At 38.6% G+C, this 18266-nt stretch overlaps 1 protein-coding gene across 1 annotated transcript in view; it reads right to left on the bottom strand.

The window, feature by feature from the left end:
• The window catches only part of IL1RAPL2 (interleukin 1 receptor accessory protein like 2), a 1184233-nt gene that overhangs the window by 753649 nt on the left and 412318 nt on the right, over positions 1-18266 (bottom strand). The gene's annotated exons all lie outside the window — the stretch shown is intronic.

Here is an 18266-nt window from a genome sequence, read left to right as displayed (position 1 = left end):
ACTCCTACCATAGTTTGAACTTATCTTTGGATGTATGAAATGGATGATGAAGCATCCCTCAAGAAACAACTTCATGAGTTTCTCTACTATATATCATGTTGTTCCTAAAGAAATGGGAGGTGTAATGAAGATGCATGTTTCATCCTCATGCATATCTGAAATGCTGCTTTTCAGCAGAGTCATACAACACTCAAGAAACATAATGGTTAGAGAGGTTAAAAGAAGTGTCTCCTTTACTTCTAGAATTGATGTGTCATGTGTAAAACAAAAACAAATAGTACTTTCTCCAGTGAGACATATAAAGAATGACTGACACTTAAAAGTAACAATTGCAATTTCAATGGAAGTGCTATAAGAATTGAAATGATTTTATTAAAGGAAACAATACAAAATTATTCAGGTATATTATATTATACAGGGTTGATTTCTATTCAGAAGATGCAATATATATATATATATATATACACACACATATATACACACACACACACACACAAATGTTAAGCTCAAAAACTACTAAACAACACTAGATTTAGGCTGCTAAAAGACGGGAAAAAAAAACTTGTTTGGCTAACTTTTTCTATTTGCTTTTGCTTTTGTGTTTATCTGTTTATAGTTCTTTATATACTATAAACCTCCATTCAATTCAATTCAATCTAACAACTATTTATTGACCAAAGATTATGCCTTAGGCAGTTTGATGCACAATGTAACTGATTCAAAGATGAATACCACATGGTTTTATCCTTGAAAAGCTCACAATCTAATGTGTGCGCTTGGGCTGAAGGCAAGAAGAAAAACAGAAAATTTCATAAATCTCTACAACATAGGTTATGAGTGCCCTAAAAAAATATACAAAATCCTATGTATGTGTAATGAAAGGCTGACGCCATGTAACTGTGGACACTAGGTAAGACTGAGTTTAGAAAGTGGTTTTTGAGATGGGACTTTCCTTGAGGGATTAAAAACCTTTTTTAAAGGGAATTGGGAGAAAAACTTAATTGGCAGAAGGTACAGAGCAAAAACAAACAAAAAACAAATAATTGTTGGTCCGTTTTCCCTGGAGAGTAGATTCCATTTAGGGAGGAGATGGATAAGAAGACTAGGAAATGTAAAAGGAAGTAATTTTAGCCTTCTTTTAAAAATACCAAAAAAAAAAAACAAAATAAAACTTTCATAGTGTAAAATTTCAAATAGAACAAAAGAGAACACAATAAAAAGTGAATGCTTCGGTCTAGATCCATTACCCAGGAGTGACTATTTTTGATACTTTCTTGTGCATGCTTGCCGATTTCCTCATGTATATGCAAAAAAAATATATATATATATATATATGTGTGTGTGTGTGTGTGTGTGTGTGTTCACATATACCCTTTTTCTATTTCACAAATGGGGACATATATTGTATACGTGTTTTGTATCCTGATTTCTTTTTAGTTGAAGGATAATTGCTTTACAATGTTGTTTTGGTTTCTGCCTTACAACAATGGAAATCAGTCATACTTAGCATATTTCTTAAATATTTTCCTATCAGTGCTGCTGCTGCTGCTAAGTCACTTCAGTCGTGTCCGACTCTATGCGACCCCACAGATGGCAGCCCATCAGGCTCCCCCGTCCCTGGGATTCTCCAGGCAAGGACACTGGAGTGGGTTGCCATTTCCTTCTCCAATGCATGAAAGTAAAAAGTGAAAGTGAAGTCGCTCAGTCATGTCCGACCCTCAGCGACCCCATGGACTGCAGCCTTCCAGGCTCCTCCATCCATGGGATTTTCCAGGCAAGAGTACTGGAGTGGGGTGCATTGCCTTCTCCTATCTACCTAATTATTTTTAAAGGCTGTATAATAGCACTCTGCGGATATCTCATAGTTATATCATCAGATTTCTATTGATGGACATTTAGGTTGCTTCCAGTCTTGTTTTTACAAATGATGCTGCAAAGAACACCTTTGAACATGCATCTATGTATGCATGTATATCTCTAGTACGATTTCTGAACCTCAGCATAATTGATGCTTTTGGCCAGATGATTATTTGGTGTAGGGGTGTTGTTTGATGCATTGTAGGATGTTTGCAACATCCCTGGCTTCTATCCACTAGATTCCAGTTGCACTCCCATCCCATTGTGACAGTGAGTAATGCCATGAGACATTGCCAAAGTCCCCTTGGGGGCCAATCGCTCAGGTTCAGAACCACCAATCAGTAGGAAAAATTTCTAGTAAAAGCATTGTTTCTATGTTATCTGTTCACTTGCCAACACTGCATATTATCAGATATTAATGTTTACCACTCATTTTAATATGCATTTACTCATGAGTAAAACTGAAAATTGTTTCCTACATTTATAAGACATTTCTATTCCTCTTTAATTGAATTTCTTATTATCACTTTTCTTTTGTATTAGTGATCTTGTACCAATTCATAAGAATGGCAGTTATTAGGCTTTTATCAATTATATGTGATGTAAAATATTTTCCAGTTTTCCCCTTTGATCATTTTATTTTTCCTGTCAAGGACTTTAAAATTTATATAGTGATATTTACTAATAATTATTCACCAGAGTTTCTACATTTTATATGTTAAACCTTTTATATTTCAAGACCTCCAACCCCAGTCTCCATGGCCAGTGCTCACTTCCAATACTTTTATAATTTCACTTACTTTATTTTCAAATCTATGATCTCCCTAGCTTTAATTTCACTATGAAGAGTGAGACAGAGACTTGTCCTTCTTTATTTTTCTCTTCCTAAATGGATAGTTAGTTTCAACACAATTTTGTCTGTATATTTGTGGCTTTCTAATTATATGCTAGTGTTAGGTCTATTTGTGGGATAAAAAATCTATTTGACATGTCTTCCTATTCCCGTACCTTAATTATTATAGCTTATAATATATATTATAAAGTTAATCTTTATTCATTACTCCCACTTTTCATTATTTTCCTAGCTATATTCACACATTTATTTTCATATTTTCTATGTATTTTGTAATCACCATGCCTAATCCAAAGTTCCTTTGGTATTTTAGTTGTGATCACATTAATTTTTAACATATTTTAATGTTATTTTCCTATTGAAGAATGAGGTAAACAAGATATCTCTTTCCATCTATTAGTGTCCCTCAATAGAGTTTTAACAAATTTTTTTCTTCATATTGTTCTATAAATTTCTTAATGGTCAGAAGAAATTAATTCTAGGTTTTAGCTGGAATATATATATATATATATATATACACACACAAGTAATTATTATATATTTTCTATATTTCTACAGATATGGACATATATGTTGTATAATTCTAATTATTATAAATTAATAGATAATTAATAGTAGCTGATATATCCAGAACTGACTCAAATAATAGTAGTGATATTGTCTTGTTCCCAACTTCAGTGAGAATACACTTACAGTTTCATAATTAACTACAATGCAACCTTTCTATATTGGTATTTTATTAATATATTTTATCATATAAGGAATTATTCTATTCTTTGGCTAACTTGAGGTCTAAAAATGGGCTGTATTAGACTAATCATGAAGCAGTGTAGGTAGATCTAAAAGGGTCTAGATCAGTAGTCTTCCAAAAGTATAATTTCTAGACCACCAGCAACAACATCACCTGGAAACCTAATGGCAATACAAATCCTTGCTGCCCTCCCTCATCTACTGAATCAGAAACTTCAGGAGAGGAGTTCAACAATCTGTACTTTAACAAGCCCTCCAGGTGATCTGATGCATGCTAAAATTGGCCTAGTGCAGGGGTCAGCAATTACAACTCTCAGGCCAAATCTGGTTCTGCTTCCTGTATTTGTAAATAAAATTTTGTTCAAATATAGCCACACTCATTCATTTCTGTATTGTCTAAAATTGCTTTCAAGCTACAATAGAAAAGTTGAGTAGTTGAAACAGAAAATGCCTGACTTGCAAAATCTAAAATGTTTACTATGTGGCCCTTTGCAGAAAATGTTTGCCAAATCCGATCTAGACCAATGATTCTCTTGGATCATCTGTTGAATGAACATTAGAATCACATGGGACACTTTAAAAAATACTCAGGTCAGAATCCAATAACCAACTACTTATATAGAATCTCTAGGGTAAGATTCAGGCATGAAGGCTTTTTATTTAGAGCACACTACTTGATTCCATTCTGCCGTATTGTCCAAACTAACTAATATTCATGAATCATATCTGCATGTCTTTGATGTTGATTTAGCTAGAAGTGGAAAAAAAAGTTATTTCTTATTTTTCACAGATACATAAGGAATTAACCCCTGGCACAGTGTAGTATACTATGATAAAGTCAGGTAGTGCAATATGAAATAAGTCAACCATTATGCATATTTCTTACAGGAAAGCCAAAGGATTTTTTTTTCCTGAAGGTTTTGTTCAGGAATTGCTTGAAATGAATGAATCTAAATTATATTGTTTTATAAAGCAGTTATTGGGCAATTTTCAAAACCAACTTAATCAGTGTATTTTGTGTAATATGCACTCACCATCAAATTTCATAGATCATTGAATATATCAGTGAATATATCATAGAGCCATAAAAAGTATCTGATTGCATAATTACACACACAAAACACATACACATGCACAAACAGATCCTAACATTAAATTATGGTATATGTAGAAAATGAATCTTATATACTTGTTTATTTATTTTTTTTAATTTTATTTTTAAATTTTACATAATTGTATTAGTTTTGCCAAATATACTTATGTTTTGTTATTTGCAAAGATATCCTGTTTATTCTTTAATCTTTACAAAGAACCTTTAAAGAAGCATTAAGAGAAATCTGGTGTCAAATATATCAGAAAAGGAAAAGAGGAAGAATAGATGAGTCAAAAAAGAAAACACTTTGTTTTTCTTCTGACACAATTTAAACTCCAAACTTAAAAATCATCATCTATTTCAGGCATTACAGAGACAGTCCAAGGAAGGTAAACTGCTGATATGTTATTTGGGTCCAGGGGCATGGAATCTATTTACTAGCCCTAAGGGCACAACAGGATCCAGGGGTGATTTTTAATTTGGAATGGCAGGTGAGGATACTGACCCCATTAATGTCCATGAGAAACACCCAGACTCAGAATGTTTCCCATAAAGCCAAACTGATGTGTGTAGGACATGCTCAGCTGCCCTGAGAGAAATGATTTCTTCTTATGCAAATAACATCCCTGTATGAGATGTGTGAGAATACATATGAAAAAATTAGATTTATAGTGAAATCTCCTGGTTGGAAGAGCATATCTGTTTACTGCCTTAAGATGATTCAAAATTTTTTTCTTAATCAAAATAATGTGTAGACAATACATTTTTGTGACTTTTAAAAAAGAAAACCCTACATACACATACTAAAACCTGGAAAACTCTATCATAGCTCAGTTAAATCCAGATCTCATTTCTGAAATCCTATCACCACCACTAACAAACTGTTCAATATCTGATTGCTGAGACCCCAAGGAATTGTGGGTGCTTTAATCCTGGAGAAAAGTGAAAGTGTTAGGCACTCAGTCATGTACAAGTCTTTGGGACATCATGGACTGTAGACTGCCAGGCTCCTCCGAATATGGGAATTTCCAGGCACGAATATGGGAGTGAGTTGCCATTTCCTTCTCTAGAGGATCTTCCTGACCCAGGAATTGAGCCCAGGGCCCCCACACTGTAGGCAGACACGTTACCATCTGAGCCACCAGCTGCTGCTGCTGCTTCTGCTGTCACGTCAGTCGTGTCTGACTCTGTGCGATTCCATAGACGGCAGCCCAACAGGTTCCTCTGTCCCTGGGATTCTCCAGGGAAGAATACTGGAGTGGGTTGCCATTTCCTTCTCCAATGCATGAAAGTGAAAAGTGAAAGTGAAGTCGCTCGGTCGTGTCTGACTCTTAGCGACCCCATGGACTGCAGCCCACCAGGCTCCTCCGTCCATGGGATTCTCCAGACAAGAGTGCTGGAGTGGGGTGCCATTGCCTTCTCCAGGGAAGGCCATTAATCCTGGTAGGCAGCCAAATGTAATGAGAAGAAATGGTTACCAACCATTCTTTCCAGGATAAAGAAACCCAACTAAGTAATAATGACCATTAAAAATGACCAAACAATGCTACATTTACGAACTTTTTGCCATACACGGAAAATTAGACAACAGATATTCAACACACCTATTGGGTGGATAGAGCTTGTAGCACTGACCTCTCTGTTCAAGTTGGTGACGCAGAGTCCCAGAGAATAACAACATTAAAAGCACAACTACGGTCTTTAAGGTATTACCTTCTAATTAATATCCCTAAACTAGGATGTTCATGTGTCTTATCTGCATAAAAGAAAAGGTATAATGACATATAACAAAAATAAAGTTCTCTTAGCTTCAGCCCTAAAATGTCCTTCTCCTTAGAATAAATGCACGTAAAGCACAGAGAATGGTGCCTAGTGTGGAACAAGGTATGCGTCAAATGGTCTTAGGGGTGGTTGTCATTAGCAGCAGCTGCTGATTTAGTTTCCTACCCTTTGCACTTGGGGCAAATAATTTTTCCTCTTACTAGTGCTGCCTCTTAAGGCTGAACATCTTTTGGGGCTTCTTTGGGGCTCTGATGATTAAGACACCATGATTCCAGTGCAAGGAGCACAGGTTCCGTTCCTGGTTGGGGAGCAAAGATCCCACATGCTATGTAGCACAGCCAAAAAAAAAAAAAAAGAAAAGAAAAGAAAACTGTACTTAAAACTTAATTTTAAAAAAGACTTGGCATCTTTCCTTATAGAAAATAAGTCAATAAACCTAAAAGAAAATAAAATACCTAAATCACCATGAAGAGGTCAACTAAGCCTCACTGTAGTTTACCTTTAGGTGCATATAAGAAGACATTTGAATCAGTTCTAATGAGGTGGATGAAACTGGAGCCTATTATACAGAGTGAAGCCAGAAAGAAACACCAATACAGTATACTAACGCATATATATGGAATTTAGAAAGATGGTAACGATAACCCTGTATTCAAGACAGCACAAGAGACACAGATGTACAGAACAGTCTTTTGGACTCTGTGGGAGAGGGAGAGGGGGGGATGATTTGGGAGAATGGCATTGAAACAGGTATAATATCATATAAGAAACGAATCACCAGTCCAGGTTCGATGCAGGATACAGGATGCTCGGGGCTGGTCCACTGGGATGACCCGGAGGGATGGTACGAGGAGGGAGGTGGGAGGGGGGCTCAGGATGGGGAGCACGTGTACACCCGTGGCGGATTCATGTTGATGTATGGCAAAACCAATACAATATTGTAAAGTAATTAGCCTCCAATTAAAATAAATAAATTTAAATTAAAAAAAAGAAAAATCTTAGAGAAATATCAACTTCCCAAGTGTATTTATTTATCTTCAAAATACATTTGGATGTATGTTAGGGGACATACTTAACCATGCCAGCATTTTTAGAAATCAAAGGTCCAACAGTGAATTAGGAAGAGGCAAGGTGACTGGAAATGTTCCTGAAACAAGTCAAAGCAAACTCTGCAGCTCTGAAGAGCTCCTTGGAAATAGCTTGTCCCTTAAAGCCAGAAACAGTCCTGAATGAATGCTGCTGTGAAAGCCACAGCAAGAGGAAACAACAAGAAACACAGCACACACAAACCTCTTAAAGTCTGGCATTTCTGTTGGTTAACTCTTCAGCAGTGTCTTTTCTCCAAAATAGGTAATCAGGCGGTGTTGTGTGTGTACACTCAGTTGTGTCTGACTCGTTGTGACCCCATGGTCTGTAGCCTGCCAGGCTCCTCAGTCCATGGGATTCTCCAGGCAAGAATACTGGAGTGGGTTGCTATTTCCTTTTCCAGGGGATCTTCCTGACCCAGGAATCAAACCCATGTCTCTTGTGTCTCCTGCACTGGCAAATGGATTCTTTACCACTAGCACCACGTGGGAAGCTCCGGTAAGTATATAATGGATGTTTAATAAGCACATGCCAAATTCATTCATTCATCTATCCATCCATCCATCCAGGAAATGTTTATTGAGCACCTACTCTGAGCTAGGTACTGTGCTAGGAGCCCGAGAAGAAGTGTTGACTATAAAGCAGACAGGGCTTGTGCCCTTAAACAGCTTACATGTCAATGGGGGTCATCAGACAATACATGAATAAACACATAGTGTGAATTAATATTATCTTCTGTGGAAAATAAAATAATGGGACTGAGATTTCCTGAAGGTATGGGGTAGGGGAGCTACTTTTAGATGTTGGTCAGGGAAGAGTTCTTGGATGAGATGACAGTGGAGCTGAGACTGGAAGGAGACTTGAAAAAATATTATCTGTGGGAAGGTGAGCCAAGTCATGATAATAGAATCACCCTCTAACATCTGGACATGGCTGTCAGCAAGAGACATCATTTCACAAGGGTAGGATAAAGATAAGAGATCCAGCAATTCAAGCAAATTCAGCAAGGAATTTTCTTGAAAGGAAATTCACATCCTTGATCCAATAGGACATTCAAAGTCAGGCAAGGGCTCAGAATTCAGAATGTCAGTTCAAATCTCCAAATGTGATCTGATGCCAAGGCAGCAATAATTGACCTCTGACTGCTTTTCTTTTTCTTTTTTGTCCTGTTCCCTCTCCTTTTTTATTTTTAGTAGCAACCACCATTAAGCACTTACTATGTGCCACACATGGTACTAAATCTTTGTATATCAACTCATTTAACTCTCAAAAAATTCATGACATACTCTTATTATTTCCCATGTACAGGTGTGGAAACTGGGATCTGAGGTCATACAGAAGGTGGTGAACTTGAGATGTGAACAAAGAAAGGCAGTCAGAGTCTACAGCCCAATATCTTAATCTCTCTGCTTTTTATAATTTTACTCCAAATGCTATAGAACAGTCTTATGGACTCTGTGGGAGAGGGAGAGGGTGGGAAGATTTGGGAGAATGGCATTGAAACATGTAAAATATCATGTATGAAATGAGTTGCCAGTCCAGGTTCGATGCACGATACTGGATGCTTGGGGCTGGTGCACTGGGACGACCCAGAGGGATGGAATGGGGAGGGAGGAGGGAGGAGGGTTCAGGATGGGGAACACATGTAAACCTGTGGCGGATTCATTTTGATATTTGGCAAATCTAATACAGTTATGTAAAGTTTAAAAATAAAATAAAATTTAAAAAAAAAAAAAAAAAAAGTAATAACAAACAAATGAAAAAAAAAAAAAAAAAAAAAAAAAAAAAAACAAATGCTATTAATTAGAGAAGTAACTCAATACACAGGAATCTGAGTCAAAGACTTTGATGGTAATCTGGATGAATCAATGTAGCCTGGGCACTGTGAATAATCTCTTCCTGCAACACTTCCAATGGTTCTGAATTGTCTTTAGGATAAAAATCAAAGCTTGTTAGTCTGGCATTCAATGTCCCTATTCCATTCTGTTTTCCTCACTGTTTGGGGTTTCCTTTTTGTTTTGGTCTACTCAGGCAGTTTCCTTTGATTTTTGAAACATGTATATACTTTTCCCTTTCTTCTGAGCACAGCTGACACTGAGGCCTTGATAGGCACAGAGAGGGCCACTGTGGTTACAAGGTTGTGTCAAAGGCCCCCAGATTACTGGGATTATTACTGTAGTAGGTGGAAGAAACTAGAGTTCTCAGAATGCTTTTTACTAACTTTTCATACCTTCTCCTCTGTCTCTTATCCGAAACTCATTATTTTCTATTCAGTTCAGTTGCTCAGCTGTGTCTGACTCTGCGACCCCATGGACTGAAGCACACCAGTCTTCCCTGCCCATCACCAATTCCCGGAGCTTACTCAAACTCATGTCCATTGACTCGGTGATGCCATCCAACCATCTCATCCTCTCTCGTCCCCTTCTCCTCCTGCCTTCAATCTTTCCCAGCATCAGGGTCTTTTCAAATGAGTCAGTTTTTTGTATCAGGTGGCCAAATTACTGGAGTTTCAGCTTCAACATCAGTCCTTCCAATCAATATTCAGGACTGATTTCCTTTAGGATGGAATGGTTGGATCTCCTTGCTGTCCAAGGGACTCTCAAGAGTCTTCTCCAACACTGCAGTTCAAAGCATCAGTTCTTAGGTGCTCAGCTTTCTTTATTGCCCAACTCTCACATCCATACATGACTACTGGAAAAACCATAGCTTTGACTCGACAGACCTTTCTTGGCAAAGTAATGTCTCTGCTTTTTAATATGCTGTCTAGGTTGGTCATAGCTTTTCTTCCAAAGAGCAAGCGTATTTTAATTTCATGGCTGTGGTCACCATATGCAGTGATTTTGGAGTCCCCCCAAAATAAAGTCACTCTTTCCATCGTTTCCCCATCTATTTGCCATGAGGTGATGGGACCAGATGCCATGATCTTAGTTTTCTGAATGTTGAGTTTTAAGCCAACTTTTTCACTCTCCACTTTCACTTTCATATAGTAATATTTTCTATTACTGTAGAGCAACATGATTTTGTGCATTTTTTTCAAATGCAAAGCAATCAAACATGAAGTGGCATCATTCAAATTTGTGTCTCCTTTTCAAAAACAAAGTTAGAAAAACAGATAACCTATCAAGGAAGAGCAAAATCTTAAATGCACCAGATCCAGAAGCAACATTGTTGAGCTTTCAGTTTTATTCCCCTACATTATATTAGTTGGTGCTGCTATAGGAATGCAATGCAAAGTGGTACTTGAGCTTGATTCACTAAAATTGATGCAAGTTCCAGGTGTGAATATAGCGGTATGTAGTAATTTTTTCTTGCAAAACTGTAATTAGATGTTTGAGGAGAGGAGGAGGGAAAGGGAGGTTGGATGTGAAGAAGAGTCAAATGGGGGGAGGGGAGGAGCTGTTAGAAGAATGAGGGGGAAGGTGAAGAGAGATTAACGCTTCAGTTTTAGTGCACATACTGCAATAAGACAGCACTCAAATTTCTAAGAGGTGATTTGATAGCTATTCTTTTTCCCTCACTCCTCTTGAGTACACACACGCATTTCAAGAAAGACACAGAAAAAGTGAAGGACCCTTAACCACCGAAGGTTGCCAGGATATCATAGTTCACTATGGGGAACAGCACAGCATATACTGAGAGAAGTGGGCTTCCAGTTTCCTTTCTATTGAAAACTAGACCTGTAACCCTAGGCACGGAGAAGGCAATGGCACCCCACTCCAGTACTCTTGCCTGGAAAATCCCATGGACGGAGGAGCCTGGTAGGCTGCAGTCCTTGGGGTCGCTAAGAGTCAGACACGACTGAGCGACTTCACTTTCATTTTCCACTTTCTTTCTTTTTTTTTTTTTTTAATTTTATTTTATTTTTAAACTTTACATAATTGTATTAGTTTTGCCAAATATCAAAATGAATCTGCATTGGAGAAGGAAATGGCAACCCACTCCAGTGTTCTTGCCTGGAGAATCCCAGGGACGGCGGAGCCTGGTGGGCTGCCGCACAGAGTCAGACACGACTGAAGCGACTTAGCAGCAGTAGCAGCAACCCTATGCAAGTCAATTAACAAGTCGGTGCCGCAGTTTCCTCATCTTCAAACAGGGATGATCTTTCCCTTTTTTTTTTTTTTTTTCGGATAATGATTCTAAGCAACACCTTTGGTACTCTTCCTTTCCTCTTTCTCCAATAAAGTATTCCAGAATTGTGTCATGTTAACCTAACAAGGTAGTTGATATGAAGCAAATGGTTCCCTTTTCATATATTTACATAATTATTGAAGCCATCAGGCTTTCCTGGTAGCTCAGCTGGTAAAAAAATCCACCTGCAATGCAAGAGACTCTGGCTTGATTCCTGGATTGGGAAGTTACCCTAGAGAAGAGATAGGCTACCTACTCCAGTATTTTTGGGCTTCGCTGGTGGCTCAGATGGTAAAAAATCTATCTGCAATGTGGGAAACCTGGGTTTGACCCCTGGGTTGGGAGGATCCCCTGGAGGACGGCATGCAGCCCACTCCAGTATTCTTGCCTGAAGAGTCCCCATGGACAGGAGCCTGGTGGGCTGCAGACCATGGGGTCTGGACACAATTGAGTGACTAAGCATAGCACAATGAGGCCATCAAGGATTTAACCCATCCAGTGACTCAATAATCAAACACATATGTATTAAGTTGTACCAGTGCTCTGCAGGATTAAAAACAAACAAGTATGTACAGTATAGGCGAGAAGTGGCTAAAGAGACCTAAATCAATAAAAAAGGACAACTTAAGGTACAGGATTGTTGTTGTTTAGTTACTCAGTCATGTCCAACTCTTTTGAGGCCCCAAGGATTATAGGCCACCAGGCTCCTCTGTTACTGGGATTTTCCAAGAAAGAATACTGGAGTGGATTGCCATTTCCTTCTTCAGAGGATCTTCCCAACACAGGGATTGAACCCAGGTCTCCTGCACTGCAGGCAGATTTTTTATCGCTGAGCCACCAGGCAAGCCACAAGTTAAAGGATGTGTGTGATAGTTGCTCAATCATGTCCAACTCCTTGCAACCCCATGGACTGTAGCTTGCCAGACTTCTCTGTCCATGGAATACTCCAGGCAAGAATACTGGAGTGGGTTGCCATTCCATTCTCCAGGGGATCTTCCCAACCCATGGATTGAACCCAGTTCTCCTGCAGTGCGGGCAGATTCATTACTATCTGAGACATCAGGGAAGCCCAAGTTATATGATAACTAAGTATAAAACATTACGGTACTGACTTGAGAGTACTATCTGAATTTCAAGGACAGGATGTTTGGTTTGAGAAGAAGTACTGAGAAAAGGCTTCAGGGAGATGGTGGCACAAGAGGGAGCCATGAAGTATAGGTTTAGGCAGGGAGAGAACAGAGAAAGGCATGCTGGTTGGTAGGGAAGAGGAACAGAAGCAAGGGAAAGGCATAATGTGGAGTTTGCCAACATTCTACCAGCCCAGAGAGAATGAAACCTTAAGCAAGAGGAGTTGGGTCCTTTGATGTGAATGGTCATTGGCCGTACCACACATGAATGTGGGGTATAATTCCCAGTTCATACATTTAAACGCAAGAGAAAAGTGCAAGACTGAGGTACAAAGTGAAATAAACCTAGATTATATTGGCAAAAGCACCAATCTTCCTGGAAAGCTCTTTTTATACAGTCTATTCAAAAATATGCTCCGATTTCCATTTCTTTCATGCAAATTCATAACTCTAAATGACTGTAGGAGAAAGAAGTTACAAATTGAGTGGCCCCATTTCAAAGAAAGACTGATTTCAGAAACTGCAAGGGACTACCATAAGTCCCTGAACACCAAGAGTCCAAGCTGCTACAAGACCCACATATCAACTCTGCCTATGCTAAATGGAGATACTAGCTTAGAAAAAGACAAGATACATGATAGCCCATTCCCGGAGAGGTCAATGTAAGCTGCAAATAGTAAGGGCTAATTCAAATAAACTTCACTATTCTGATACATTCTTCTTAAACCTCTTTCCCTAGCATGAGATAAGTTAGGGTATACATACTTTCTTTGGATCTTTTTTTTTAATAGGCCAGGAAAATAGAGATGGTTTTCTTTCTATTTTGATCAGAAAAGACACCAGCAAGGTTCTGGTTATTGACTAGCAAATTAATTTGTCTTAAAACTTTCTACAGCCACAGACTGCACCCATATAGCCAGAATATTTCTGTTGCTAATTCCAAGGAGAACCTGTCAGAAGGAAAAAGACCCAGTATTGCTCATGAAGAACCCCTCAGAGTATGCATCCTAGCGATAGTGGGTCACTAACTAACAACTCTATTTGTGCCATGATATCCACGTGAAACAAGTTTTTAATTTATCATGCTTGTTAGCTGGGAGCTTACCTCTAGGTTGCTAAGCCTGGGATATATATCTTCTCTGAGGCCTACAGCTCTGCAATGTTAACCATCATATTAGGCCTCATCCTGCAGGCTTCATAAGAATACCATGAACAATAACAATAAATAATCTCAATGATGCCTCAGTGCCTGTCCTAAGGGGGAGACCTAGGCATGTGCCAGCATTCACTTATTAATATGTACCATATATGGCATCCAGAGTGATAGGAAGCTGTTAGCAGGGTTCTCTTTTCTTATCTGATGGCAGCAATAAATCTTCCTAATCCAGCACTCCATCTGCCTACCTCCTGTAGCCAAGTTTACAAGATAGCTCATGTCAGACACCTTTAAAATAATTCATATGTGACAGACATGAATTATCCAAGCAGCAACACAGAAATGACTATACCTAGGCTGTGGAGAACTTCACACTTTACCCCCCAATCTCAAGAAGCAGGGCCAACTCAACTTCCAGCCATTCAACCTGGAAATCAGGCTTGATGACAAACTCTAGGTGTCTGGAGTCTAAAACAAACCACATTACTCTCTCTCTGTTCATTTTCCTCCCTACTACCACCATCCATGGGCCACGTAACACAGTAAAATTAGGATAAAACAGACACCAAGGACCAGGATTGGTTATATAATTTGTTGAACCTGGTACAGTATGAAAATGCTGGATTTCTTGCTCAAAAGTCATCAAGAATTTCAAGAAAACACCAGAAGAATAGTAAACAAAGCAACTGCATGGGTCACACATTGATGATGCCAGCCCTGCCAAAGATGTCCCTAAAGAAATACATTTTCTCTGGAACATAATTAAGATATGACATTTCAAAAGCAAGAGGGAGAGGGTGGGATGATTTGGGAGAATGGCATTGAAATATGTATAATATATATGGAACGAGGCGCCAGTCCAGGTTTGATGCACGATACTGGATGCTTGGGGCTGGTGCACTGGGACGACCCAGAGGGATGGTATGGGGAGGGAGGAGGGAGGAGGGCTCAGGATGGGGAGCACATGTATACCTGTGGTGGATTCATTTCGATATTTGGCAAAACCAATACAATATTGTAAAGTTTAAAAATAAAATAAATTTTAAAAAAGCAACTTTAGCAAAATTAAGAGTAAATAAAACAAAATAATGACAATAATAAAAATAGTATAAAGTCCAATTGCCAAAGTCCAAGTTTCTGATGGTAAAAATTCCAAATAAAAGCAATTTGGATATTTCCTTAGATCTTGATGCCCCTCAAAGTCCCTTAAAATTACTGTTTCAATTCAATATCATAGACCACAACAAAGTACTGTAGACTCGGTGGTGTTTAACTAATAGAAATGTACTGCTTCCAGTTCTGGATGTTGGAAATTTGAGGTCAATATAGCAGCATGGTTGGGATCTGGTGAGAACTCTCTACTGTGTTGTAGACTGCTTCTTATTGTATCTTCTCTTGCAGAAAGAGAGCAAGAGAGCTCTAAGGGAACTTCTCATTTTTTTAAAAAAAATTTGAGTTATAATTAACACACTAGATTAGTTTCAGGTGGACAACATAGTGATTTGATTTTTGTATACATTATGAAATGATCACATGGGCACTCAAAAATCCCATTCATGTGGACTCCATCCTCAGGACCTAATTATTTCCCAGGGGCCTATCTTCTAAATTCCATCACACTGGGGATTAGAATTTCAACATATGAATCTTGAACAGATTAGAACATGAAGGTGGATAAAAGCTGAACTATTCTTGTTGAAAACAAGGGTGTGTGTGCACACGCACGTCTGTGTATGTGTGAAGTGGCAAACTCTTGGCCAATGCAATTATTCCTAATGGTATCATCGTGGAATGCCTAGGAAGAAAACCACAGAATTACAATTGAACCTTCTCATTTTTACAAATGGTCAAACTGAGTCCCAGAAAAGAAAGCCTAGCTGCTCAGGATTAGTGTCATCCAAGGTTAGTAGCACTGCCAGGATTAATAGAGTCCAGATTTTCCTCAAGGATATCAATATATCCCAAGGTTGCATTTTACCTGCCAGGTCAGCCAGAACTGGGTGTGAAGGAAAAGCAATACTTTTTCCTCTATGCCATTTACTCAGGCCACAACAGGACTGAGCTTCAGAAGGACAATTTACCATGCTTTTGGAGGCATACTCAAGGAGCACAGCACTGATCCCCAGTTTTTGTATACACTTCCTTTCACTCCAGAAATCAACTTTGAATTCCTTTAAGGAAGTTCCGGAATAAACACTGTTATCTTCACAGCCCCCCTCCCCACCAAACACACCACTTTTTTAAAAAAGATTATTTTTTCTGCCTCCCTAGTAGTTTTTCATTAGTAGGGAAAACTAACTCCTACTGACAATGGATTCCTTGGCCCAGAAGACTCTCAATGAATGAACTGTAGAACTGGATAAAACAAAATTTAACTCCATATGTTTCCTCCTGAGAGACAAGCTTCTGAAACCAAATAGAAGGGTAAAGACACTGCACTGGGCCTGAGAATGTCACAGAACTCTTGGAAAACATAACTAAAAGCATTCCTAAGTGATGGATAAGGGTTAACCCTTCTAGAATGTTTGCAGAGCAAGGGGAGTTTAGCACTGAACTTAAATGGCTCCATTATCCTTGGGGTGAATGTCAAGAAGAACAAAGTACCAAGGTGGTAGGTACAGTGCTAAAGAATCTCCTTTGTCCTTCCTATCTCCAAGATGGGAGACTCTGACCATATCTACCTGCTCCAAGGCTAAATTAGGTCCCCTCTGACACTCCCACGATCTTTTAAATTTCTTTCATAACACTCATACCTGTAACTTCTTGTGCAATATTTGCCTTGCCTGCCACACTGCAGACTTCATGTCTTTCTTGAGTATCACTATATTTCTAGCACATAGCACCTAGCAGGCCCCCAAGAAATATATATTGAATTGACTGCGTACTTTGAAACATCCATGGTTTTGTGGGTCATGATGACAAGAAGGGAAAAATTACTTCTCCATGTTGCTTATTTATGATCTGAAGACTGATTCCTATCATGACAGAAAATCACAATGATTTCTCTTCTCTAGAGCCACGGTCTGCTATGTGAAATAACATGCTTACCTGCAGACTGCTTTAGAGGTAACACTGTTTTCCTCTGAATCCATCTTACACACATAGAATTTTTTTAAATAGTTTGCTAGCTGTGTTAATTTAGTTACTTATTGGCCCAAGGCAAAAAGGAAGAATCCCCTCCTCCTCAATTCTGTCTTCATTGTAACTGTCCCTGGACACCTTTTGATTCCAACAGACTAATTTTGTCAATTTGGAACACAGCCTAACTCCATCCTCCTCACTCTTGTTCAATTCACTGTCAAAGACAGTCATTCTACAGAAAGTATAAAGAAGAAAAATACAGAGGGAAAAGAAAACTATAGTATGAGCTGTGCTAAGGAAACATATTAAATGTGCTAGGGTCCAGTTTAGCATGTTTGGCTGTTGATTAGGATGACTGAATCTGTGATTCATGTCTCCAGGAAAATCAGAAACACATTAAAACTCGTATATTATGGCTGCAGTTTATGAGAGAAAAATAAAGTTATACTCATAATGATGAATACCTCTGTTCCATTCAGAAACTTAACTCTATTTTCTTGATTTATTGTTCTTATTATGCTAAGCCAGTTAGCTTGGCTTCTGGGTATCATAACAGAGAAGCCAAATAAAGGTCCTCAACCTTTATTCTGAGCCTGGGTATGTGAATTCCTTGGAATAGAGAAAATAAAAAAATTATGTAACTCTTTTCCACCTGGAATGTTTTGTTAAAAATTTTGTCACTAAAGAGGAAGGCAAGATAAAATATATGACATGTGTATCTCAGAACTTATCTATCCAAGTATACATTTTCATATCATTTCATAAAGGCTTCTGTAACTTGTTTATCTGTACCAACTCTAGTTTCCACAGCACCAGTGTTTTCTTTTATAAGGGTAGTTACTACATTGTACTGTAAGTGTTGATTGACTCATTTAATTTCCTTAACTACACAGGGCTTCCCTGGTGGCTCAGACGGTAAAGAATTGGCCTGCAATGCGGGACACCTGGGTTTGATCCCTGAGCTGGGAAAATCCCCTGGGGAAGGGCATGGCAACCCACTCCAGTGTTCTTGCCTGGAGAATCCCCATGGGCAGAGGAGCCTGGTGAGCTACAGTCCATGGGGTTGCAAAGAGTAGGACATGACTAAGCAATGAAGAACACTAACTAGACACCAACATCCTTAAGGGTAGGGCCGAGACTTCCTCACCTCTGTAACCTCTCAGTCATGCACAAAGTAAACAACAAAAGTGACCTTTCAATGAAGCTATCTATAGGAAGTGTGCAAATATTTCTACAATATGTATGGAACTACCTTCACAATTCATTTATAAGCCACCCAGGAGAAGCAAGCACGTTATTTATAATCACACATAATATGCCATCTAGGAATGATGAATTGCTAGAGAACACATC

Source organism: Bubalus bubalis, chromosome X, assembly GCF_019923935.1.
Source record: "Bubalus bubalis isolate 160015118507 breed Murrah chromosome X, NDDB_SH_1, whole genome shotgun sequence".
NCBI lineage: Eukaryota > Metazoa > Chordata > Mammalia > Artiodactyla > Bovidae > Bubalus > Bubalus bubalis.
The sequence above is the reverse complement of the archived record's forward strand: the minus strand, read 5'-3'. Positions and strand labels throughout refer to the sequence as shown.